At 47.7% G+C, this 27225-nt stretch overlaps 1 protein-coding gene across 4 annotated transcripts in view; it reads left to right on the top strand.

Annotated features, from left to right (window-relative positions):
- The window catches only part of PTPRN2 (protein tyrosine phosphatase receptor type N2), a 931942-nt gene that overhangs the window by 288632 nt on the left and 616085 nt on the right, over positions 1-27225 (top strand). The gene's annotated exons all lie outside the window — the stretch shown is intronic.

Below are 27225 nucleotides of genomic sequence, written 5' to 3'. Positions count from 1 at the left end.
AAGACAGTCCTAGGCAGAAGTTCCAGAAGCCCACTTAGTCTCTTTCTAATGACTCTGATGGGGCGGCATGACTTCCCTCCCCTTTCTCTTGGCACATCCTACCCAAAAGGCCTGCTTTCCAAATTTCCTTCCTGCCTGTTTCTGCAGCACTTCAGCTGTTGCATTTGTTTTCCAGCCACTGGTTGTCACTTATTTATGCTCCCAGAGTGTCTACCTTGAGCAATCCTCTACTTCTAGAAATTTCTTCAGAACTTCTGCTCTACCCAACTGAAGTTTGGGATCACTCCATAGAGTGTTCAGCATTGGAGAGAACTGGAATCAAGGGAGACCTTTCAGAGTAAGTGCTTGCTTCGATGCCAGGCTGTGCAGTGTTGCTGCCTCAGAGGCCTTCCTGGACCTCGTGTTGTGCTGGGTCTCCTGAACCTGCCCTGTGTATAGGCAGAAGCCATGTCTCCTTCATGCCATGTTAGAATTGTTTAGTTGACTTTAACTTGTTCTACACTGTCTCCTTACTAGACTGTGACATCCATCAGGATGCTGCTGACAGTTGGTCAGGGCCTACTCATGGGAGATCTCTCTTGGCCGTGGCTTCTGGTTTCATATGGCACATGAAATGGCATCTCAAAATATTTCCCCAAAGCTTAACAATAAGAACAAGAAGCAGGCCAAAACTGACAGTCTTACTTGAGCTGCCACCCAGGGAAGTCCCTTTGGGTAGAGAAGCAGGAGTGTAAAGCAGAAGGATGGTGAACATGCAGAATTACATTTCTGTAGCAATAAAAGGAAATTTAATCAAAACGTAGACAACAGGCAAAAAAGATCTTCTTCAAGAACTGGAGCAGGAAGAAGGCCCACTGAGGGCAGAGCTCTGAAGGGCAGCCTTCCCTACCAAATTCTTCTCCAGTCTGCCAGCAAGGGAGGGGGTGGCAGGGGCATGATGGGCAGAGGGGTGGAGCAGCTGGGTGGCCATATTTGGAAGAGTCCAAGGCTTGGGTCATTCAGTGGGGTTTTGGGAAGAGGCTCTAAGGCAGAGAGAGTGGAGAAGACACAGGGCAGGACATTTGGCAAAGCTCCATCTGGAAAGTAATAACTTCCTCATAAACCCCTCTTAGATAAGAAAGAATGTATAGAAAGTAGCCGTAACAAAAAAATACATTGCATTCAAAACTGATGGGATATGGCTAAAGCCATGCTTAGAGGAAAAGCTATAGCCTGTATCATCCACATTACTTTACAGGTAGAAATGCTTTCAGCTATAAGTAAGGAAATCCAGCAGTGGATTAAACAGTACAAGCAGTTCTGCTCTCCCCGCACAAGGAAACTGGAAGTAGATGTCTGCTGATTGGACCAGCACCCAGTGATGTCATTTAAGATCCAGACTCCTTCTCTTTTGTGTCCTGTGGTTCTAGCATGTTTGGTTCTTCTTTCTCAATCTTTTCTCCTCTTTTCTTGTTACCTAATGACTCCAAAATGTCTGCTGCAGTCCAGGCATCATGCATGTGTTCCAGACAGAAAGAGAGAAGAACAGAGACAAAAGGAATTTTCCCTGAGTGGCTCTTTTCATTTACAGCAAAGGAAATATTTCCCACCCCAGCCAGCACACCCTCCCCAGGGGGACTCCTTTCCTTTCCAGTGGCCAGCACTGGTCATGTACTGATCCCAGGTGAGTGTCCAGCTCTTTTAGCCCTGATGGGGAGCAGGTAAGGCCTAGAGAAGTGATGGCGCAGGTTGGCCATCAACATTGTCCCCATGTAACCTGAAACAGAAAGGTTAGGGTAACTGAGTGAAGCACACATGTCAAGAAGTTAGAAAAAGAACAATAAGACAGACTTGATGAAAGTATAAGAAGTAAATAATAAAGAAAAGCAGAAATTAATGGATCAAATATGGAGAGTCAGTAAAATTAATGAATAACGTTAAGAGCCAGTTCTTTAGGAGAAAAGGAGAACAAGAAAACAAACTATCAGCTAGCCTAATTGAGGAAAAAGAGAACACAAATGCACAAAATTTGATGCAAAAGATGAAATATTCAAAAAAAGAATCATAAGTGAGTACTTAAAGAGAAATGTTATTAAATCTGATCACAGAAGATGAAGGCTACCTAAACAGACCATTGATATTGGAAGACTTTGATCAGATTGATACAATGCTCACCACGTTCACCACTTAACCCATGAAGTACGAGACTAGTTCATTTTACAGATAAATTATTTCATTTCTTTGAGAAATTGATTATTTCAGTGCTGTTTAAACTATTCCAGCATATACATAAATATTGAAAGTTTTCAAGTTAAGCACCATGCTTCATAGCTTATCAGTGAAAGAGAACAGAGTCCAGAAACAGACTCAAATACATGTGGAATTTGAGAATGATGAAGATGGATTTTTAAATCAACAGTATGCTGTCCCGTCCTCTCTTGCTCTCTGAGCAGTAAGGTCTTTGCTTGTTGGTTTGTTTCCTCTTTCTAGTTTATACCCAGTGTCCAGTTTGCATCTGTTTCCCACCCACAAACTACCAGGATTGAACTGAGTGTGGTGCAAACCATGTTAGGCTTCAGATCCCAGTTGGGCTTTGTCTGGGCATTTCTGAAGGAATGGCAGAGCCTGCATTACTTGTCATCGATTCTCCAGGACATTTCAAGCAAGAGAGACACTTAGCAGGGCTTATTCTAAAGAGTTAGTAGAGCTATACTTGTGTAGCAAGAGGGGCTCCTATAGAAACCCCAGTCTCCTTGCCAGAGAATGGCCATGTGTCCAACTGGATGCCTCTGTGAGCATGACGTCAGACGGCGGAGTGAGCCCTTGGGCAGTCTTGGCATCCGTGATGGACGGCTCTCAGGAGGGCGGCATGGACTCATTGTGGGCTAGCTGAGGGAGAAGCCAGCATTTGTGACTGCAGGGCTCCCCTAATTGGATCAGTGTCCACTGTAAAGAAGCATCCTTGAAGACAGCTATCCAATAGCCATTCGTAAGGGGCATGACGTACTGGCGGGCGTAAGACACCACAAGCTGCCAGGAAAGCGCAGCATCTTGTTCCCTCTCTGTTGCACAGCTCCTCAGCCAGCCTGTGCCCACCTGCTTCTCACTCCTCCACCAGGACTGCTCCTCTCCACATGCTAGAAATTGCTCCAGACTGTGCCCCCAGGTAGAACTGACCTCTGTCTCCATGTCCTGCTCTTCTCTATGCACAACAGGCATGGCTGTAATACTTAATGATTCATGTGTTTATGCATCTCCTCACTAGACTGTGGTGTTTGAAATTCCGTTAGACCACAACAGTTGAAAATGATGGTGGGATTTGTGGTGCAACTAGACAGTATTGGAGCAGGAGGCCAGGGAACACTCAGGTCTTGATCCAGAGCACAGGTGACTTCCCATGAGGAGCCCAAATGATGGGAGGATGGATATGAGTGCTGATGTGTGTGTGTGTGTGTGTGTGTGTGTGTGTGTAGTATACGTGCACACACACGTACATTTATATGATGGAAAAGTAAAGCAGAGTGCTAATCTGGTGAGTTGGGGATTTGTCCTAAATAAGTATATTGGGGCACTACAACATGGGGATGGTAGTCGTGAGCTGGATGGCGTCTACACAGAGAAATTGTTTTTTCAGTAAGAAAGAGAAGAAAGTCTGAGCAGGGGCAGATGAGGGTGCAGTTTCACAGAATCACAGTGGCATCTGTGAGAAACGTTCCCTGGGCAGGTGCAGAATGGCAGTGCTGGGCTGTGGGGCACGTGGATGTGCTGTTGTTTTCCCAGTGGCTGGCACGCTGGAAAGATGTGCTGGGATGATGCAGTGGAGGAGGAGAGACCATGGAGTGGGGCACACCAGCCCATCAGGGACCAGGCGACCACGGGAAGGGTCATGCAGATTGAAACCAGGTCAGGTGGAGACTGCAACGATGGGTAGAGTAGAAGGGAGGAACATGGGACGTGAGGCCATAATTGGAGAGGAGCAAAGGAGAAGGGATTGGCCACAATGGTGAAGTGCAGGCAGTCAAGAAGTCTTTGGAGGTGGAAAGAATTTAAGAAATCAAATCAAATTGCTGATTGTTGGTTGTTGACCGAGTAGGTCATCGATATCGACTGTCCGCATCAAAATCCAGGCCAGGAGGCCAGCTTCTTCCCTCACTTTCTTCTTTGGTTTATATGTAAAATAAAATTCTTGTTGTATAGATTAGTCAGAGTCCTAGAGAAAGAAAGGAATATTTCTCCTCTGCCTTGGCTCCTCAAGCCTCACCAGGGTTATAACCTGAAAAGAATGACTTTCAGAGCCACGTCCACTGGAAAGCACTGTGGGTGGAAGCCCTGCAAGCTGTTTGTAGAGAAAGGCTGAACTCAGCTGCTCTCTGGGAGTGAGGCTGGGGCCTGGAGCGGGGGCTTCACTCTGTGATACCTGGCAACAGGTCAGGGCATTGCACATGCCAAGCCCATGATGGTTTCCTGTTCTTATTGCCTGGCACCAGCAAGAAGTGCCTCCCCTCTTGTTTCAGAAAGAGTAGCTTCTTGCTGATGGACCTTATGGTCGTGCTGCACTTGCCTGTGGCATGTCCCAGGCCAGGCAGGGACGCAGGGGTCCCCAGAGCTCAGGAGCTCTGTCCTCGAGGGCTGCTGTTTCCCTCCCAGTGCACCCTGTATGTGCTGGAAATACTAACGCCTTGGGACAGCGCTGTGATGGATGGATGCTGGCACTGCAGGATTCAGGAAGCAGGCATTGCAGACTTTTCCCTGTTGAGCTTCAGGGTTCCCTTCAGAGTCTCTCTTCTCCCCTCATGTGACCAGCAGAGCAAAGGGTGCAATAAAGGCAGCACCCCACACTAGGTCACTGGTCAGTTATTTCAGTCTTGTAAGATAGGTAAGAAAAGTGATCAGATTAGTATATTTCTAGAAATGTCTGTTAAGAAGGGAGGATAGCCAAGAACAGGAACTCTGATGCAAGTGGAGGGGTTGGGTGGGAGAGCTGCCAAAGCTAGAACCTATTGGTGCTACAGGTAACAAGACGGCACGCCCAGCAGAGGGCTGAGGAAGGCCTCTGCAGACCAGTCTGTAGGTCCCAGGCTCTGGCTTTGTGACGGCAGCTCTTGCCATGTGTGACATTATACATGCCGTGCAGGCTCAGACAGAGAGGGGAATACACGACAGCCTACACAATAATTTGCAGTGACACCATCGTGCAGAAGGGAGGCCCTGCCCCAGAGTATCACCACTGCCTAGCAGACCACCCCAAACCTATTGCTGCCTCAGAGCATCCCCCCCACAGCAGACCACCCCAAACCTAAGGCTGCCCCAGAGCATCCCCCACACAGCAGACCACCCCAAACCTATGGCTGCCCCAGAGCATCCCCCACACAGCAGACCACCCCAAACCTAAGGCTGCCCCACAGCATCCCCCACACAGCAGACCACCCCAAACCTAAGGCTGCCCCAGAGCATCCCCCACACAGCAGACCACCCCAAACCTATGGCTGCCTCAGAGCATCCCCCCCACAGCAGACCACCCCAAACCTAAGGCTGCCCCAGAGCATCCCCCACACAGCAGACCACCTCAAACCTATGGCTGCCCCAGAACATCCCCCCCACAGCAGACCACCCCAAACCTAAGGCTGCCCCAGAGCATCCCCCACACAGCAGACCACCCCAAACCTAAGGCTGCCCCAGAGCATCCCTACACAGCAGACCACCCCAAACCTATGGCTCCACACAGTAACTGTGGATCTAACTCGGTTCTGTGGGTCAACTGGTGGCTTTTCTGACCTGAGCACATGGCTTTGGTTGGGTGAGCTGGTGTTGGCAGGCAGGCAGTGGGGTGATGGGGCAACAGTGCCATTTGTCATTCACTGTCCTATAGCCTCTCAGGCCTCTTTGTGTGGAGGTCTCAGAGTTCCTAAGAGCAGCAGGAAGAGCAGCTCTGGCATGTGAGTGCTTCTTAAACCTCTGCTTGTGTTTAGTTCCAAAGAATCTCACCCCAAAACCATGGGGAGAATTATGGTCAGCCAGCAGTTGCGTGAGTCAAGCTTTTCTGGCTGCCAAGGCAAAATGGAATGTTGCGTTGCCTTGATCTCTGTTGTAATGACCCATCCTTGGTGATGTGACACTGCTGTGCCTCCCACAGAGACAGAGTTCGTTCCTCCTCTGTGAATCCGTGCTGGCCTGTGACTGGCTGTGGCTCACGGACTGGGCAAAAGTGATGCTGCATGAGCTCTGGAGTCCAGTGTCCTTTGCTCTCTTGTACCCTGAGGCCACGTGTGGAGAACTGAGGCTCCCCAGCCAAAAGGGTGAGAGTTCTGGACACCGGAGGGAGGTCACCGTGACCCTCCAGCCCTGGTGAGCCATCAGCAGACCACAGCTATGTGAGTGAAGCCAGGAGCAGGACGTGCTTCTTTCTGGTGTTCAGTTCTAGGACAAATCCATCATGTGGGTTCTTATATAAAGGATAATGGTTTGTGCAACTGAATCCAAGTCTTCTTGCTAAGGGAGAACCAATGTTTTCTGGGGACATTTCAAGGGCAAGTGTTACAGTTAGTTAACATGGCCTAAGAGACCCTGGGTAGAGCCAGCAACACTCACTGAGAAATACGTCTCCGAGTAACCATGGGTATCCACCTGTGCTCAGGAATTGCTTAAACTTCTCCTTTTACACTTAGAAACTATCTGCCAAGAAACATTCTTTTAGTTCTAGTGTCGTTGATCTGGAGCTGCGCTTTCTTAGAGGCAAAGTCGATGTATTCATTTACGTTTTAGGACCACCACTTCTGGTTTGGGGTTAGTAAACACATGTCTGGCATAGTGGGCGCTGCCATCTGTCTTCCTCAATTGAAGGGTGTCACACACCCAACTTGTAGCAAGTAGGAGCACATACTTTATATTCATGCCTAGAAAGCAGATGCCTCGGGGACCCTGCCTCGTTTCACCCTCAATTAGAGCTGGACTTCCAGTGTCCCCAGCTTGTGGCCGTCTGTGTGTGTGGTTGGAGAGATGCTGTCTGGGCCTATGCTGAGTGACTCATGTGATTACGTTCTCCACGGGGTGTGATGGGGTGTCGAGGACTGTACCAGTGATGTAAAGGAGAAGTCAGGGAAGCTTCATGTGGAAGTATGGCTTACTCAGAGGTGAACTCAAGGGGAAAAGCTATTCCAGGTTACTGAAATCCCAGGTATGATAATGATGGTGATGAAACTGGAGGGAGGGAGAGAGAGAGGGGAAGAGAAAGACAGAAAGTGAGAAGGAAGGGGAGAAGGAGCGAGAGAGGGAGGGAGGCGGATCCACCAGGCCTGCATGTAGATTCCCCAATCCGAGATGTAGGGCCCCTCTGATGAGCTTGGGGTCCCCAGGAAGTGACAGGCTGATCTGTTACAGTGGGTTAGCAGCCAAAATCACCTATTTGCTGAACAAATGCCTCCTAGAGAGAGTTTTGACAGAATCTCCTGAAGCAAAGGAGACTGGGCTCCCCTGAGGCTCGAATTGAGTGGCCCACACCCTCTGTTCCATGCAGATATACTCATTCCCCTGGATTCTGACAGCTGAAGCTACGCAGGATGCAGGATGAGACTGATGGAATCAGTTTTCATGGCTGGTGTTTCACTGACATAATTGGGAAGGAAGTGAATACAACTTAAAACCCCTGTATTGTGGACGTTTAGGTGGCCAGAGCTTGAGGACGTCTTCCTGGGAGCTCAACCATGCTGGCAGTTTGATCTGTCTTGTTGACTTAGGGCTTAATGATTTATTTTTGTGTCTCCCCATCGTGTTTTAAAGTTGAGCTGATAGCAGTGGGACATCCTCTGAGCATTAATTTGCACTTACGCCAGAGATCGCAGAGCAAACCTGTGGGTCTGGAGAGGAGAGGAATGGAGACCCCCCTCCCATGCAGTGGCACCTCCCAGGTGGGAGCTGCTCAGGCCAGTGAGAATCTTCCTGGTGGCTGCTCCATCAATCACAGGATCCCACTCTGTGGAGCCACTGTGTTACAAGTCCTTTTCAGGGACTGCAATGACTCTTCCTTTTTCACACCTACAGTGATCACTGCTGCTGGCTCACGAAACATATGATGTGTCACCATTCAGGGCCTTGCGCTGGGGACCTGGTTCTGTTCCCATTGCTGCTATGAATTAGCCCTGGGACCTCTGATGAGAAACTTTGACTCTGAGCCTTCCTGGTGTCTTCCTCTGGAAAATGTGTGTTACATATCCAGTTACTAAAATGCTTCTAGATTTTGGGGAGGAGTTTAAAGTGATTATTCTGTGAGCTCCTCCGCAGTCAGACATGCCATTCTGCATGCTTGTGGTTCAGGTGATGCTGGTCGTTAGAAGAGATTCCTAGTTGGTGTGGGCGTCTCCTTTGCTCTCAAGGACCAGGCCAGGCTCCCTGACTGTCTCAGCTGACCCTGCGAGAGGCCTGAGCAGCTGCATGAGGGGCTCATTTATTGCTGATGAAATGAGCTCAGAGAAGGTAGTTCTGAAAGCCTCTGAGTGAGGCTTGATTTGAGGGGTGCTGAGAACCACGCATCTACATTTACACCCCTGGCCCTTTTCACTGCTTTCTAAAACTTTTAAAAATTGCTCACAGCATGGAACAGAATGGTTTCTGAATTGCTCTGTGACATTGAGCATCAGTGAGAATTCGTGAATGACCATTGGCCTCACTCAGAGGGCACATCTTAGAGTGATGAGAAGCGTCAGTGCTGTCCAGCCCCATCCATGGGCGAAGATGCTAAGCACTAGTTGTCACGTCCCTTCTTGGTCAGTCTGTGTTAGACCCTGAGTCCTGAGAGGGCCAGACCTTTGTCGAGGGCAGAACTTGGTCCAAAGCCATACTGTGGATGACCAATGAGTGTCCTCTAAGTAGATGAGGAGAATTGAAGCATTGGCATCGGTGCTGCCTTCCCGTGTAATCTTTTCACAGAAATTCTGAGCCCTGGCCTCCAATATGAAAGCCCTTCACTGGACCAGGATGTTCCTTGGCTGAGATGAAACACCCTTGACTCACATGGGATCATGATTGCGGTGTCCAAAATCAAGTGCACTCAGAACGGAGCTGGCAGAGGCTGTTCTACGGAGTTATGTCCTAGCGGCATGTTTAATCTGAAGATGTCGTCATGAGGCTGGTAATTCTGAGGACTGTCTGATTGTAGGTGGTCTCCCTTGGAGGACACAGTAAGGAAGTAAGCAGAGAATGGCGGTTAGGAAACAGAAAGCAAAGGGCATCCTGAGAGCAGGATCTGCTCCAGATCAGCCATGCCCCGCACAGGAGGGGCACAAGCCGCATCAGGAGAAGAGGTGAGGAAGGCAGAGCAGAGCCTGAGAGTGACTGGAGGAGACAGGCTGAGGTTTCCAGACAGAGAACGAAACACCCACCCTCACCAGATACCTGCTCACACAGTGTCCCTGTGCACCCACTTTCCTGTGCTGCTGCAGCCCATGGACACCGTTCCCTCCCGGAGCTGCGATGCCAAGCAAGGTCACCTTCATCCCCACAAGGTGGTTCAGCCACGGTGCCTTATGGCGAAAATTCAAGATGGATGGATGGACGTGTTCCTGATAAGGAAGAGGGCATCCTGTCCTGAGCTCCCAGTGGGGCCTCCTCTCGAGTCTTCCCACTGTGCCTGGACCCTCTTTTTCTCCATGAGCTTGACCCCAAGAAGCTGACCTGGGTTCAAACAGGGCAGGTCCATGTTTTTGTGTTTTTCTTGTGGTGTAACTTGAAGGACACTTGTGGGAAGGGTCAGATATTGCCCAGTATCTCCCCCAAATACGTTTGAGTGAGACCCCACCATTGGTGGTCTTTTGTGGGAAAATGATTGCCTTGAGCAGGTTCTTTTGAAAAAGCATATACTCGTGTCTGTGTGTGTGTAGTGTGTGTGTGTGTGTGTGCACGCACGCATGTTTGAGCATGAGCAACGTGTGCATCACATCAGACCTGTGGTGGGCTCCTGGGAGTGTGGTTTTGGATGCTCTGGGATGGTGAGCATCAGGAACGGGCAGGAGCCTCTGCAGAAGCAAAGGGCTCTGGATGGGCTGAGGGAGGTGGGCAGTGAGGAGTGTCCCGGAAAGGGGAGCCTAGAAGACTAATCTTACCTCTTCTACGGGATTTTCCTGGGATTAGGTCACATCTCAAGTGTTTCTCTATCACTCAGGGATTTGCATTTCTTGTTTGTTTTCAGTTGGTTTTTACTTTAAAAAGCAGATATGTCTAGGAAATAAATTTCAGGGCTAGGGAAAATTGAGGTACTTGGTTTTCCAGGAGTGAAGGTGACTGCGGTCACACCCTGTCCTGTGGGGAGTTAAGACTCATGTGCTCCCGTCCTCTGTGTGGGCTGAGAGGTGAGCAACGCTGTCAGGAGGCAGCGGCCTGTGCTGTGAGGAAGAGAGTGGTGCCTCGGTGGTTTGGGTAAACATGTGCCATGTGGTGGTTGTCTTTTGCCTGGCATGTCTGTGAGCTTCTGTAGCATTGTTTGAAATGAGTTAGTTCACCCTTCTTTGAACCATTTTTCTCAATGTCCTCCTCTCCTTTGGAGCGTTTTAAATGCTGGATGCCTGTCACCCAGTGAGGCCCAAGCTCCAGACTGCCTCTGCACATTCGGCAAGTTCCTCTACCCAGCAGCCACCGGCCAGCAGCCCTGAGAGGAGGCAGACTTGGCAGGGTGGGCTGTCTCGTGTTAACCGGGTTGGGAGTCCACCATGTGCTCCAGAAACCAAGGGGCTGCCCCACCCAGGGGGACAGTCTCAGGTGACATTTTGCTTTTGTGCAGGGTTATTTGTAAAAGCAGCATAGGTGGCTATAACCCTGGGACCTGCCAAGAACAGGAGTAGGCCTCTTTCCTTCAGCGTACCCCTTCTCTCCTCTTCAAGAAATTCAACCTAAAAGAAAATCCTGTGAGCTTATTGTCCTGAGAAAGAGATGGGTTCAAAACTGACTGTCTGTCTGACTGACTGACTGACTGATGGACGGACGCTGTTTCATGGCCGGCCCCGCCCTGATTGCTGGCTCAGTTCTGGGGCAGCTTCAGTTATGCACGTCTAGACTCAGGTTACCTGGAAAAGGAAATTGCCAAGATAGATTTATGAGATCCAGTCAGTTTTCTGGAAGCAAAGACTCAGATATTTATTTTAAATTCTCCCAATTTTAGTGCTAGATACCTATTTAAAGAAATCAGAAAAAAAAAAAGATAGAGTAATTCTGGTTTGGTTTGTTCTAGACAGTTAAGTCCTGTGAAGGAGATCATGCCTTCCACATGTTCCCTGGTTCTCAGGTTCATGAGGGCAGGATAAGGAATTTTGGACCAAATTGACTCTTACCTAGCCAACCCAGATTCAGGGAAGAGTAGTCAGATCTCCCTAAGTAGAATCATGTCCTTTTGAGAAGTGCGTTCATCTTTCCAGCATTTACATCTGTCTCATCATCAGAACATTCGGACTGTGCTCTGGGGTGGTTTGAAGTTGGGAGGATCCTGTCCTGGTTTTGCATAGTGAGTCACTTCTCATTAGGGAACTAGGACCCTTTGCCGTCTGACACACGATTTGACTGTGTTAACTATCCAACCCTTTGTTCCGATTTCAGCGCTTGGCTGTGACTGTTGCACCTCTGCATCTGTCTTGTTCTGTGCAGCCATGCGAATGTCTGGGCCCGCCTCCCCACAGCCGTGTGCCTGGAGACAGGCTGGTGGGGGGCTCGCTGACAAGTCCACGACTCTTTGGGGGATGTGGATCTTGTTTGTCTGTTGAAACCAGGTCAGAGATAAGGGTGGGGAATAGAGAGGAATGCAGCCCAACAGCACACAAATAATTTAGTAGCAATATGCTCAGGTCAGCCCGCATAGAAATGTTTCCATTCCCATCACCAAGTCACCTAAACTGTGCAAGCTCACCACCCAGAGGCACTGGAAGGATTTTGTTTCTCCTTCAAGTAATTGGTGCCAGGAGGCTTGCCTGCGCAGCATGGCACAGAGCCACCGTTATGGCTCTGACTCTAGCAGAGGTGAGGGGCAACGTCAGGCCATGGGGTGCTCCCCGCCCACGGATTCCCAGCCACACCAAGTAGCTGGGAATGCCAGGGTTGCCATAGCAACTGGAGAGGTGAGCTGCTCAGGCAAATGACAGAGGGACCTTCACTTCCTACCAGCATTTTATTTTTAATGAAATGAGTGTCATGCAAGGTGACTAGGAGGCCAGATCTCTGGGCTCCAAGAAAGGTATTTGCTGTGATGTGGCCCAGACACACATCTGTAATTCGCCATTCGTGACATGCTTTCTCCTCCTCTCCCTCGGGTGCTCATCCTGTACAGTGGTTATGTGGTCCTGTGTCTGTAGCTCAAACAAGGGGCTGCAGGTCTCAAGTCACAGCTGTGGTAGTGGAGGTCCAGGAGTCACACGCTTACTTTGCTTATTGAACACGTTCTGAGTTTTTATTCATAAACCTATAGGTTGCAGCAATAATTTCCCTACTGAGAGAAAAGCAATACTTTTCCCAGTTTACTGACTGGGGACTGCTGGGTGCCAGCAGGACATTTAGATCGATCCTCTGTCCCCAAGTGCTGACAGTTTCTCTTCTCCTCCAGCGTACTTACTGTTGCTCGTATTCTATGTAACTCTGAGTGCCTGCACAGTAACACCACACTGCACATGCCTTGTTACTTTCTCTATGTATTAGAGTTTTTGTTTTAGCCTAGATATGGAATTATCTCCTAACTCTATTTTTATGCTATTTCCACCAAGATTTCAATAGTGCTTTAATCTCTGTACTTATTATAATCAAGTCAAAATGTACTCAGTTCTCTGTCAATGATTTCACTTTTTTCTTTTAGAAAAATTTCCCAAAACAAGTGAACAAAAATTTCAGAACAAGTGAATCGTTAATTTTTTTCCTGTCAGACAGGAAAGAAACTGAAATTTTCTTTCATAACAACACAGTTGGTGAGGCAAATTTATAACTGGTTGGAAAATGATGTAAAATAATGCTAAACATCAGTTGGTGTCAACCTGAAAGAAAATGTCAGGATTATGGCTCACAAATAAGCATGTTTTGTGTCACATCAAAAAGCAGACAAGATGGTGAAAACCATAAGAATTGTTTGAGATTTGTCATAAGAAATAAAATTCTCTTTTAAAAATTACTGTTTTTTCTATAACAAATCTTCCTTTTGTTCTCTTTCTGTGTGGGTTCATGAGTATTTGGGTGCATATGTGTGCATTTCGTGTGTGCCCCTGTGTGCATGCATGTTTATAGTGTGTGCAGTGCGTATGCGTAATTGTGTGTGCTGTGTGTGCGTGTTTTTGCTGTGTTTGTGTGTGCGTGTGTGCATATGTGCATGTATGCATGCAGGAGAGAGCAAAATAGTGAGTAAGAGCAGATTGAGTGGGGAATGGGGAGGCTGACTCTTTTTCTGGTCTATGTAACTTCTGCATTGTTTTGGTTTATTTTAATTTTCTTCAATACATATGTATTGTGCTTTCAACTTATAAAAATAAAGATAAATAATATGTATTCATTAGAAAGAATCTGCAAGATACAGAGAAGCACAAATAAGAAAATGTCCACACTCACACCTCCCACAGACAGTGACTCTTGACGTCTCCCTCTGTTTGTGCCTGGATGTACAGGCAGGGTCACACCACGCACCCAGTGTGGACCGGTCTGTTGAACTCATCTTGATAATATAAGCATTTTCTTTGTTGTAAGATGTTTTTATAAATGTTTTAATGACTGAAAAACATTTTGAGTTAACATATAATTCATTTAACAATTCATCTATTGGGGCTGGCCCCGTGGCCGAGTGGTTAAGTTCGCGCGCTCCGCTGCAGGCGGCCCAGTGTTTCGTTGGTTCGAATCCTGGGCGCAGACATGGCACTGCTCATCAGACCACGCTGAAGCAGCGTCCCATGTGCCACAACTAGAAGAACCCACAACGAAGAATGCACAACTATGTACCGGGGGACTTTGGGGAGAAAAAGGAAAAAAAATAAAAATAAAAATAAAAAAATAAAATCTAAAAAAAAAAAAAAACAATTCATCTATTGTCAGGCATATAAAAAAGGTTTTATTTTTTCACGTCTGCAAATAATATGCAATACACACCTCAGCATTAAGTTTAGGAATGGTGTGTATGTGGATATGTGTGCTACGTATGTACTACATATACACATACACTGGGTGGGGGAGTCTTGGTAGTCCAGAAGTGGACGTACTCTCTGTCTCTGTCATCCCACATCCAGGAACGGTTGTTCTGACCACTTCTTAATCCATGTCACATGTGTCCCCTGCCACTTAGTCCGCCTGCTTACTTCTTGAAAGTGTTCCACACTGCCCCTGGAAGTGTATGTTTTTTGGAACAGCAGTGCTAGATCTGTGGTTCTCTGTTGTCTTATCCTAATCCACCAGCACACATGGTTGCTTTGCCCATTAGCTCTGTGGGGCTGAATTACTAATAAAACCATACTATTTTGATTGCAATCACTTTCTGCATAAGTCTTTAAAAAAGTCAAAAGGAAAAAGCAAATTCTTTAGAATATAGTTCTTACTTTTGAAAAGTCTGGTGAACAAGGACAATTGTGATCTGAATTGAATTGTGAAATGTTCATGCTTTCAAATCCTGATTCTGAAATCTAACCACCCTTGCTGGCAGGTCGGAAGTCCCTCCCTTCTCAAAAGAGATTTTGTTTTCCTCTGGATGATGCTTAAGTCAGAGCTGGAAGCAATCTTAGTTATCTTCTGCATTTACAGATGGAGAATCAGATTCTGAAGGGTGAATGACTTGCCCAAGGTCACCCTGTGTGTTAACAGCAGCCATCTTGGCTCCAATCTTTAAGATTCTGTCTCAGTCTGCTTGGGCTTCAGGACAAAATACCACAGACTGGCCTGAAGCAGTTCTTCTTTTTACTTCTTACAGTTCTGGAGGCCAGAAATTCAGATCAAGGTGCTTCAGATTTAGTGTCTGTTGAAAGCCCACTTCTGCCCTGCAGACAGCTGGCTCCCCACTGTGCGCTCACACAGCAGACAGAGGGGGCTCTGGTCTCTTCTTCTTCCTGTAAGACACTAATCCCAGTGAGGGACCCCACCCTTAGAACCTCAAGTAAACCTCCTAAAGGTTCCATTTCCTAACACCATCCCACTGGCGCCCAGCCTTCAACATATGGATTTTAGGGGAACACAAATGTACTGTCCACAGGACCCTCTATTTCTGTCCATCTCTCACCTCGAAGAATCTGCCTGTAGGTCACTAGGGGACCCGACATGCTTTTGCACTGTCATTTCCACAATGATGGTCCCCTTCCTCCTTTCTTTAAGTGATGCCTTTAATTTAATTTTCATGGGTGTTTATATTTTGCTACATGTACACAGAGGCTTAGGAGAAATGTATATTTTAAATAAGTCCTATAAATAAATCAGTCAAACCGTGACTGCAACCTGGCCCAGAACATCCATTTTTAATGAGTATTGATATCACATAATCTTGCATCATTACTAGAGGGTCACATCGTGCAGTATTTATTGTCCCAAGTGGAGAAGGCATCTTGGAAAATTGTACTTCTGCCAACCATGCCCTGATTGGTGCCTTGACATAACTGGAAATCACATAAATTAAGAACTGCTTTCCAGCAAAGTTCTTTCACAGTGGAAGTCAGGGGGAGCACCTATCCAGAGGGTGACCATGGCGCCAGGCGGATGATGATGACGATAGTGTGTTAAGGACCTACTGTGTGCGATGCTGTGCCAGCTGTGTCCTGTTCCATCTCATCAAGCCTCACAGCAGACATGTGCGATATCCTGTCTAATTGCAGGAGAACACTGCCTGCGAGTTTATAAGACAGTTCTTACTTTCATGAATTTGGATGTGCAGAGTTCCATTTATCTTCACCCAAATAAATTTAATCTGGAAACTCACTCAGCCCAGTTAATTGATAAGGCAAAGTTAGGCCTGTTCTTTATAAAGACGTTTTGTTCTGTTTCAAGAGATTCATTCAGATGAAAGTTCTCTGTTTTGACTCAGGCTGGGGCAGCCCATGCACTCTTTGACAATGTGTGAGGAAGACACCTTCTAATACCAGTAATCAATGAAACCCCACAGCCCATGTGTTCCTGGTCAGGTGAATGGGCTTCAATACCATTTAACTGAGCTTAGGAGATACTTACTACTCAGTAGTACTTAGTTTAAGTAGGGGCAGCTACTTATGAGGTACTTAGTACTCAGTAGTGCTTAGTACTAAGCACAGATTTCTGCCTAGGAGGTACTTAGAGCTATGCAGAAACTGCTACTTAGTAGGTACTTAGGACTCAGTAGTACTTAGTACTAAGCAGAGCCTGCTGCTTAGGATGTTCTTAGTAATACTTAGTCCTAAGTAGAGACTGCTCCTTAGGAGGTATTCAGAACTCAGGAGTACTTAGTACTTAGAATTAAGTAGAGACTGCTGCTAAGGACTAGAGCCCTCTCCCTGTGTGGAGAGTCCTGGTCTGCAGGATGCTTGTGTTCTCTGAGTCAGCTTCCTGGAGCTCCCTGGGGGTCCTCAGCCAAGACCTCAAGGACCCTTGGCAGCTTGTGGTTGTGGCATGTCCCTGGCCCACAGAATGACCTGGAAAACATGAGAAGCCATCTCTCAACTGAGCGTTTCTTCTTGTGAAACCAGACAAAGGATTTCACAGGTCCTTTTTTCTCTCACTACAGTGACTGAGACTTTTTAAACCAAATTGTCCAGCATGTTGTGCTCATGAGGGAATCTTTCTTACTGAGATAAGCAGGAAAACCTAGGTGAGATGAGCCAGTGTCAGCAGAGAGATGGTTTGCTCCTCTTGCTTTAGATTAATTTTGAGAAAGAAGAGACTTTCTTTGCTGCTCTGAAGCTGACTTAAAACCCCAGACTTTGCTGAGGTGCTCCATTCTAATCAGAGGTTGAGGTTTGATTAAAGATGTCTATGCCTTGTTGCTAGAACATTCCAATGCCAGCTTCCTGGGTCAGCATGCTCTGTGTTCTGAAAGGAGTTGAACTCTGTGGGTTTCTCCCTTGCTCTCGGGCACCAACTTGAATCTTTTGGTGAGACTCTCATCTTCTGAATCTCCATTTTGCTGATGTCTGAGCTCTAATTCTCTCTGATTGGAAAGACCCTGAGCTGAGAGGAGTCTGCGCATGGGCAGATGGAGAGTGTGGCTCCAGGCAGCAGCCTGAAAAGATGTAAGGGAAACAGACTTATTTTACCAAGGAGACCACAAGGACAGGAAGAAGCAGCGGAGGGCGCTGTGGCAGAGACCTCACGTCCAGCCCTGTCCCTCACTGGGGTGGTGGTCACAAGCTGAGGGATCCCCCAGTCTGGTCAGGAGCCCTTAGGGTGCAATTTTAGCCAAATCAGATTCAAGTAAGATTTGGAAACAAAGAGCAGCAAAAGTAAGCAAGTGAGTTTCCACCACAAAGCGCGGGCAGTCTAGTGACACGCCGACCCTGTGTGAGAGCGCCTCACGCATCAAGTTTGGCGAGAGACCTGGCATCAGCGTTGCTGCCGCTGCATGGCCTCTCCCCTCTCGGATCCATGTGCATTTTTAGGAACACTGAAGCCATATGTATCATTTCCTTGACTTTAGAAAATGGCCCCAAATATTTTCTTACTCAGTAAGCATCTGGGGAGGACTGCATTTGGGTGAAATCTCATCAGGGGAACCATGGGCCGTAAACTGTTAATTTTAAAATCAGTCGAAGATTCAGGTTGAATAGGGAAACTGTGGCGGACATTTCCTCCTTCCTGGTGAATCAAAACCAGGGGAGTAAGAACTTTGGGAAGCAATATCATTATGACTGAGTCTGCTGGGATGATGTGTATTTGGAAGTCTGTAGCAGGGGAAATGAAAGATTTTAATTAAAAGGTAAAGTCTGTCAACAAATGTGTTATGAAAGGAAATATTGTCAAAACTGGGTGAGAGAGAATCAACCTGGGGATCAAAAAAATTTATAAAATGTCACAATTGGGAAAACCGTGAGGGCTTCCATCATAAAGCTGGACCTGGAGGCTTGCTGGTTCTCGGCTGGAGGCCCACACTCACCAGGGGCTCTGGGCCCGAGGACACCTGTGTGTGAGGTTGCACCCGCCAGCATCACAGACGTGCTTGGGGTCTCTTGGTATAGAAGCGAAATCCTGACATGGTTCCTAGGAATGTACCAAAGGCCTCTGCCAGGACATCCAGCCACAGTCTGCGCTTCCCACTCCTGTTCATAGACAGTTAAAAATGCGAATTTTTTCTCAGTTATTTAATGGTTTTTTTTTTCTTTGCTGATAGAAGAATGTGCCTCCCTGCTGAACGGTATTCAACAGAATATTAGAATCTGCCAAGTGTGGAGTTTGAAGGAGTTGCAGATTTTGCTGTTAATCGCACTGGCCTGTCTGATATGGCGGCTGTTCTGGCTAATTTGGGGTCTTTTAAAAATAATACTGAATACCATTCTTTCTCCTCTCTACCTCCCTCCTCATACTCATTTAAAAGACTTATTTGCTGGTTTTATGTTCTTGTGACTTTTTTGCCCTCTTTTTTTATATGTTCCCCATCATTTTACTGTGATCTATTAATAGGAGAAATTAAGTTATCCTAAACCAGCTTCCTCCGCATCAGAGACCAAAATCGGCAGTCTTAAGAAATGAGCACTTACTTCTACCAAATATGCACTGTGAACCTGAGTGTCTGTCTGATGCCGTCAAGTTTCCCCTGGTGGTTTTCTCTCTCACCTTGAACACGTTGGTTTGGACTGTAGGACCTCTGGTCCTTCTTTCCCTTTGTGTTTGGAATTGCAGATAGCCGCATCACCACTTCCAACTCTCTTGATCTGGATGTTGCCCTCACACCCTTGACGTATAATCAGGTGCCCATCATCTGCCTACTCAGAGGTCCGCAGTCACTTCCAGCACCTTGCTGAGGGCCGTAGCTCGTGAGGGTGCATCACCAAATGGCCATGGGGGAAGCAAGCCCTGCTCTCCTCTCACTGGGAATGATTGGTGCCTTATCTCTGCCGCATCCAGAGGAGGGAAATGCGGCAGCTGCTTGATAACAGGAATCTTATTTTGTGCAGCAGCCAAGGTGCTGGAATGATGGTCACTAGAAGTGCATGAAATGACGCGGACATCATTTGACGTGTCCTTGAGCTCTGGAAATGGAAGTCTGAGATGAGAATGAGTGTGGTGGCAGGGGACCATGGAGCAGCAGCCGATAGACAGCCACGTCTTGGTGTTGAATCCGAGGTTGTGAAAATGGGGAAGAAAGCCACTCACGCATCATCCTGGCGCATTCTGACAGCTAAAGGAGGCGTAAACAATTTGCAACATGGGGTGTGAGGGGCCAGGGTTCCCGCTTGTGCTACAGAGAGCAGCCTGGCTTTTGGACTGAGAGAAAGCATCAATCGATAGAAAGAAAGCAGCTCTGGAATAATCCAGCTCCAGAGCTCATCACTAGTTGTAATTTAAATACAGGCCCGAGAGTTGTGGCTAGAAAGTGTTTCGTGTTGCCCCAACAAAGTCGACTTGCTTACTCTCGTGTGGACAGTGGTTTGGCGAGCTCAGGGGACTGGCCAATACATTTTACCCTTGTGAAGTTTCTGCACTATCCTGATATTTGGAAAAGATATGGGAGGACATTACCCACTGGCGGAGCAGACCCAGCAGACCAAGGCCTTGAGCATCAGCCCGGCCTGGCTCCCTGCCCTCGCCCCCTCCGCGGCCCCATCAAGCTCTCTGAGCCTGTGTGTGCCTACAGCCTCTTCCTCAGGAGGGACCCGGGGTAGCCCATGGTCACCCATGGACAGGTGCTGCATGGGCCCTGCTCCTGGTGTCATACCTCTGTCCTGCCTTTGTCCTGAAGCCCCGTGTCACTGGGTCCCTGATTTTGTTGCCTCTTCAAGGGACCTTTGTTCTTCAAGACCTGCCATAGAGTCCCTCTTGCGGGGCCTGCCAAGACCTGGGCTTGCCCCTTGCCACTAGATCACTTGCGGAAATCCTACAGTTCTCCTGGGCCAGCTGAGACCACATCCGTCACTAGGAGCCTCCCTGGCCTGCATGGGCAGCCCTTGCCTTGCCCCCACCTGGCAGGCTAGCAACATAACAGTGAGGAACTTCCCATTTAAGAACACGAAGGAAAAAAGTCTTAGGGAGATAATTAAGAAGATCTGAAGTCTAAAATAAAATAGGTTCCAGCAAATAGGTCTTCCTGGGTGGTGCAGAAGCTGTGAGTGCAGTTGGATTAAGAAGGATGTAACTAGGGGCAGAAAAAAATGCATTTCGAATGGGAAGTGGAGATGAGTGAGCTCTTGGAGCTGTGCTGGTGTCCTGCCACACTGTGCTTTTGGGGCCAGATAAGCCCCTAGCCTTATTTTAGATTACCTAGTAGGATCTACTTGGCCAAGGATACAGAAGGAGGCTGCCTCTCTGAAAGACCTGCAGGGTATGGAGGGCCCTCGTTGGCCCCACTGAGCATCTCCCCTGAACCATCCTTTTACCTCCTCTCCTCATGGTCAGACGCTCTAGGAGCCTTTCTTTCTGATCAGCACCAGGTTTCCATGCATCGATGAGCTGGCCAGGCTCCTCTGGGAGAGGCAGGGCACCTGCCTGAGCGGGGAGGAGGGGCTGCGGCTGGTGTCCCTCTGCTACGTGGGAATGGGGGTGCCCTGTCCTGATGGGGTATGAGAACAGGGCAGACACACATTCCTACCAGGATGCATTGTGATGGCGGGTGTCATGTTCCTCTGAGGTCATTCTGCTTGTTCTTTGTGGAGCTCTCAGCCCAAGGGAAAGGTCTCTTTTATTCTCTCTCTCTCTCATGCACACTGTTCCCCCCACACCTTTCCCTCTATCTCTCTCTCCCCATCCTTCTATCTGTTTCTCTCTCTCTGTCTCTTTCTGTTTCTCTCTCCATCCCTCTCTGTCTGTCTCTGTCTCTGTCTCTGTCTATCTCTGTCTCTCTCACTCACACCCACAGTCACACACGTAAGGGTTGTGTGTGTGTCTAAGAAAGAAGGGAAAAGGATCGTAGCCCCCAGGTTGTGGAAATTGGCAAAGTGACTAGAAGGAGGGACACATTTTCACTCAGTTATAGATTTGCCCTTGAAATCTGTGTTGACCTGTGTTTTCTATTCAGTTGGGGTGACAGCTGTGACCCAGGAAGAGAACTCTGAAGGTGGTAAGGGAACACCCACCCTCAGTCACCCTTCCAGTCCACGGCCCTGGTGTCCATGGGTGTTGCCCTGTCTGGAGGCTCCAGCTGGCTGACCACAGGCCCTGAGCAACTCTGGGGACTGTTGACCCTGGGGAGGTGGGGCAGTTACAGTGGGGAAGATGGTAGAGTGGTACTGGGGTCACCTGGGGGTCTGAGGGGCAAGTGAGAAGAAGAGATGGACTGGTGACCAGGGGCTCAGCTGGAAGCAGATGGAGTGCTGGTTGGGGTGAAGAAGTCCTGCAGGAGGGAGCTGGTGCCTACCTTGATAGGAGCCCCCTCAGATGCCCGCGGCTGCAGGTTGAGTGGTGACTGTGCATCAGGCTATGGGACCTGGCCAAACATTATCTCGTTTCATCTTTACAGTAGCACTGTGAAAAGGTCCTACTTTTATCTGTATTAAAACAGGCTCAGAGGAGCAAAACAGTGTGCTTAAAGTCTCCCAGCTGGCACTATCAGGGCTGGGATTCTCTCTCCTGGCCCCACAGACTCCCAGGGCTGGGCCAGATGGGACTAAGCAGCTCCTGGATCCAGGCAGCCTTGCCCATGATTCTGAAGGCCCAGAAGGGCGTTTCCACCTCCCTCTGCCTTAACTGGGGGTGGAGTATGATGAGAATTGGATGGGGTGGCGATTGGGCTTCTGTTCACACCCCCAAGGGAAAGAGGAAGATCGAGAAATCTGGGAGCACCCTGGGGTGAGGAAGGGAGAGGAGATAGCTTGCCTGTGTGGGAGAAGCAGTAGCTGCATGGAGTCCACAGCATCCTCATGGAACCAATCATTTCAACAGTAATGTGCTTCTAAGGCTCCCTCTGCAGTGACCAGGATTGACATATGATGATGAAGACACGGGTGGTTAGAGATCACTGCCTGCGTGTTAGGCTCTGCATGGCACCTATGAGTGCCCTGCTCCTGGACCAGCTCTGGGCTGCTCCTTTGTCACCAACTAGGCAGCTTCCCTGTGTGGCATCATGCCTAGAGCTTTGAATGCATCTCCAGTGCTGATGCCCCTGTTCAGCTCAAGGCTGGTCTCCGACAACCCGCGTGGCCTCTTTTCCTGCTTGTTTACCAGGCACCTCAGATCTCATGGCCCAGAGGGAACAATGGAGGTCCTGCATCAGCCTCCTGCTCTGGAACCACAGAGCCACCAGCCCTTCTGTTGCTCAGTCCCAACACTGGAAGTTGTCATAGATCCCCACCCACAGGTCCAGGCTGTTCCCCTGTTTTCTGTACCTGCATCTCTCTCCTCACGTCCGCCGTTGGTCTCCTAACTGATCCTCCATAGCCACCCTCCACCCCTCCCCAGATGGCAGCTAGTGTTCCTTTAACAATGCCTGTCCCCTCTGGCCACCCTGCTGACCTCCCTTCGCTGGGGTCCCAGGGTGTTACCATGGCGACAGGGCACAGCCCTCTCCTGGTTCTTGAGTGCCTGGCCTGACCCGTTTCTCTCAAAGCCTCCTCCCTGGTTGCTGTCTCTTCCCAAAGATACTTCCCTCACCCTTCACACGTTCCCTCCGTCTCATTGCTCACATCCCAGCTTCTCCTGACCTCTCCTTCTAACAAGTCCTGTCCACCAAGTGCACCTGTCCATCCTGACAATTCTCCCATCACCAGTTTGCTTTCTTCATAGCACCAATCACAATAGAAAATGTCCTTGTTTAATTGTGTGTTTATATTTAGTGAGTCTCCCTCCATTAGAATGTAAATCCCATGATGTGAGCAGGAACTGTGTCTTTCTTCACAGATCAGAAAACTGAATGCCTAATATATTTCTAACTCCCTCTACTTTATTGACATATTTCATCAAATAGAAAATTCTAACCATGTATAAAGTGCTGTGTTTGTATGCCCAGGAAGCAAAACAGCCAAAATGTGGAGTTAAAGAAGTCAGCCACAAATTGCATTTTCAGTCCCTTAAAACTCACAAATGCAGTTAAACGGCAATCTCTATGGCAGAACACTGCACGGTGAAAAGTGTTGAATTACAGACACACACACACCAGATGGAAACCAAGCTTAATTACCCTATGCTCTAGTTCAATTTTTCTTTTTTAAATAAAGCTTGTATTTCAGCTTTGACTAATAATGTTGATGGAATTTGCTCTACTGCTAAAGAATATCAAGATGAATTTGACATTCCGTTTTGTCTTCTCTCAGTCATCTTAAAGCTAAATAGTGGCAGATAGAAGCATTCCATTGGCATCTCTCCTGCGGTGATAAATAGGTTCTTGTTTTGTCTCATTGATCGTTGAATTTACAGATTGTGTAAAATAAAATATCTGTAAGTGATAGATTTGACATCAGAAAGATCAGAGCTCAGCAGTGATATCCTCCCAATGGTGCTGAGTTGGCGGTTTTCAGGGTGTGTGACCATACCTGTTCTGCTCTTGCTTGTTGTAAAGTGTGAACTGCAGCTGAGTGGGCACCCTAGATATTTTAAAACAAGTATACAAGTGTATGAAATGTATCAGCATAAAATATTTTATTTTTCGGAGAATTCACTGTGGAAAGATGTCTGCTATTGTTCAGAACGTTTAATTTCTTTGGGATCTTCCTTTAATACCATGGCATAGGCTGTCTCTGAGCATTCCCAATGATGGTGAATCTTGGAAGGTAGATGTGTGGAAAATGGTGTAAAGTCATTTGGTACGAGGTGGAATGAGTAAGTTGTTTACAACCAAGTCAATAAGTTGATTATCACACTGTTTTCAAAGTGAAAATAAAGTGTGAATATATAATAACAAGACTGAATTTTTGTGTGGTCTGTAAACTGTCTTCGAAAACATTTTCCAAAGAGGCAGAGAAAACGATCCTGAACAGTGGCACCATCTTTGAAAGTCTTGGATGTATGGGTTCCAACATGTTGCACAGAAAAGTCCTCCTGCTTTGTAGTGAGGCCTTGACTCTCCCAGGGACTGTGAAGCCCATCTCAGAATGCCTGTGCTGCCTCTCAGCCATGCCCTGCACAGGCTCTCCTTGGTCTGCGTGCCAGACCTGCGTGATCAGCCCCGGGGTGGACTGTAAGTCAGCGTTCTCTGTCGTGAAGGAGAGCCCGCTGATCCCTTGGGTCTTCTGCTTCTCACCATCTTGTTGAGAAAATGTCCTCTTTCTTCTTGGGATCTTCCTTGGGACCAGTCACCAGGCCTTTCCCTGATGGAGGTTGGGAACTCCTGCTGAGTGATGTCACTCTGTTTTCAATAGTCAGATCTTCTCACATAAAACCTGGATGCTGCAAATGGCCAAGCGCTGCATCTCCCCTAAACTTCCTGCTTGCTGCCCGAGTGGTATCTCTGTGGCTCTGTGACAGCTCTCTAGTCACATTTCAGCCCTCACCTTGCTCACACTTTGAAAACACTGACTCCTTTGCAGCATCCTTTGTAAAACAGAATGCCAGAAGATTTCATTTTGGATTCCTATCACTCTGATTTCTCTCTTGCTTTTATTTATTTATTTTGGTGAGGAAGATGAGGCCTGAGCTCACATCCGTGACAGTCTTCCTCTATTTTGTATGTGGGACGCTGCCACAGCATGGCTTCATGAGTGATGTAGGTTCACGCCTGGGATCCGAACTTGCAAACCCAGGCCGCCGAAGCAGAGAACGCTGTACTTAACCACTACCGTGGGGCTGGCCCCTCTCTCTCTTGGTTTTCTCTCCTCTCCCTCAACCTTGTGGATAGGCCTCGTCTCCTGGCCCCTCCACACAACCCTGGGTTGTCATTATTTCTGGTTCCCTCCTCTGCCCAGCACCTCTTTTCCTCACACTGGCAGAGTCCTCTAGATTCTTCTTCCAAAACTGATGGAGGACCCACCTGCCTCTTTCCTGGGACAGACTTTCTCTCTTCCGTTCTCTCACATACTCTTCCTCCTCACTGGCCTCCCCAGCTCTCATTTCTCCACATGCAGCTCACAACTTGAGGAGTGTTTTTACAGGCTGCTTCTGTGCGTGGTTCTCGGGGGCAGGGATCTCCCTTGTTCACTCATGGCAGTGGTGTCTTGCTAAAGCGCACAGCATGTTCATCACCATCCATTCATCCTGCTCTCTGCACCTCTGCTCCCCAGCCTGGCGCTGGCCCTTCACTTGGGCCTTTCACCTGGTTGCGCTGTTTTTCAAACTGCAAGCCAGGACCCATTAAGGATTACGAAAGAGTTTTAGGGGGTTGCAGCCAGACATTTTAAAAAGTGAAATAGAGAGGAGTAAATAGAATAAAATAGGACAGGCCAAAATATGTTGTGCATGCGCACAATAACGGCCAGTGCTGTTTCTGAGACTCTGTGCTTTCACTAGGCCTCACTGTCAAATGCCATCTTACTCTTGATACTACCAAAGGGAAAAAAAAGTTGGGAAGCCACCGACTTACCTTCTCCTGTGGATCCTGTACTTTTTTGTTTTATGCTTTCTTGGCTGTTGGCTTACGTGTTTATTTATCACTGAGAAGCAGGGCCCACCACGGCCTTTGCCACCACTTCCTCCACCTCCTATGCTTTCTGCCCCTGCTCGCTCACCTGCAACCATCTTCTCGTTGATGGATAGGCTCCATCCCCAAGTTCAGCCTGTTACAAAGCCAGACACAGGCTCCGCCCACAAGGTGGTGTGTCTGTCTTCCTCCTTTAGTGCCCTGTTCCCAGGGATGCAGCTGCCAACCTTGACCCCACCTCTCCTTTAATCCTGTGTTGAACTGGAGTTCCTAACAATTAGGCTTCTGAATTGTCTCTCAAACCATTCTAGCTGTCAGTCTTTGAGTTCGAAACTTTAACCTCTCTTGAATGAACAATTTTTACGACTCTTACCAAATGCTTCTCCCTTCTCTCTATTATCGTCAATTCATTATTCACAAATCATGAGGATCAAAACAGGAAATACTTAGAACAGTACCTGGCTCATAGTTAAGGCTCACTGGATAGACACTATTACTATTTTTACAATTTTTGTTATTTTTATCATCTTTCTAAGACACAGATCTTTCTGTCATACTTGGAAAGTTTTTGTGGCCCCCTACAAAGTACAGAGCACGCCAGTGCCTCAAGATAGGATATCCAAGGTCTCCTGTGACCTCACACTGTCCCTCCACCCCTCCTCTGCCCCTTCGCTGGACTCACACTCTCGTCAACTGTGTCATGCACTGTCTGGGGCATGCCACACAACCGTACAACCATCGACTTTTTTCTCGGGCACTTCCATTATCTTGGGGCTCTCCCCCTGACCTCTCTCCATCTGTGAGAATTCTATATATCTGTCCTACCTGGGTTCAAATACCCCTTTTCTCTATGAAGCTTTTCCCAGATCTCCAACCCAAACAAATCTCTTCATTTCTCTACTCCTATAGCTGTTTGCTTGTAACTTTATTATAGAATTACTGCATTCCTGCTTAGATCTTAGCTAATTATGTACCCTCCTGTGTCAATGGTAGACTGTAGATGGTATGAGGTCAGGGGTCGTGGCCGTCCTCATCTACGTGCCTGATATAGAGCACAAGCGTAGGTTATTTATGTCATGTACGTGAAATCACACAGCATGTGACCTTTCTGGATTGGATTTTTTTGCTCAGCAGAATTCTCTGGAGATCCATTCAGGTTGTGGCTGTATTAGAGGTTCCTTCTTTCCATTGCTGAGTAGTATTTATTGCTGAGTACTATTCTGTGGTGTAGATAGACCATAGTTTGTTTGACTACTCACTCACTGAAGGGCATCTGGGTTGTTTCCAGTTTGTAGCTATTAAATATAAAACTGCGATAAACTTTTGTATGCAAGTTTTTCTGTGAACATAAGTCTTCTTTTCTCTGGGATAAATGGCCAGAGCCTCAGTGCTGGTTGTTTGATAAGTGTCTGTTTAGTTTTTTAAGAAACTGCCAAGCTGTTTCCCAGAGTGGCTGTGCCATTGGATGTTCCCATCAGAAATGTGAGAGTTATCCATTTTTTCTGCATCCTCACCAGCGTTTGGTATTGTCATGACTTTTTATTTTAGCTCTTCTGATAAGCGTGTAGTGATATCTCATTGTGGGTTTAATTTGCATTTCGCTGATGGTTAATGATGCCGAGCATCTTTTCATATGCTTATGT

Source organism: Equus caballus, chromosome 4 (genome assembly GCF_041296265.1).
Source record: "Equus caballus isolate H_3958 breed thoroughbred chromosome 4, TB-T2T, whole genome shotgun sequence".
Taxonomy (NCBI): Eukaryota; Metazoa; Chordata; class Mammalia; order Perissodactyla; family Equidae; genus Equus; species Equus caballus.
Note: the sequence above shows the minus strand (reverse complement) of the source record. Positions and strands in the feature narration are given on the sequence as shown.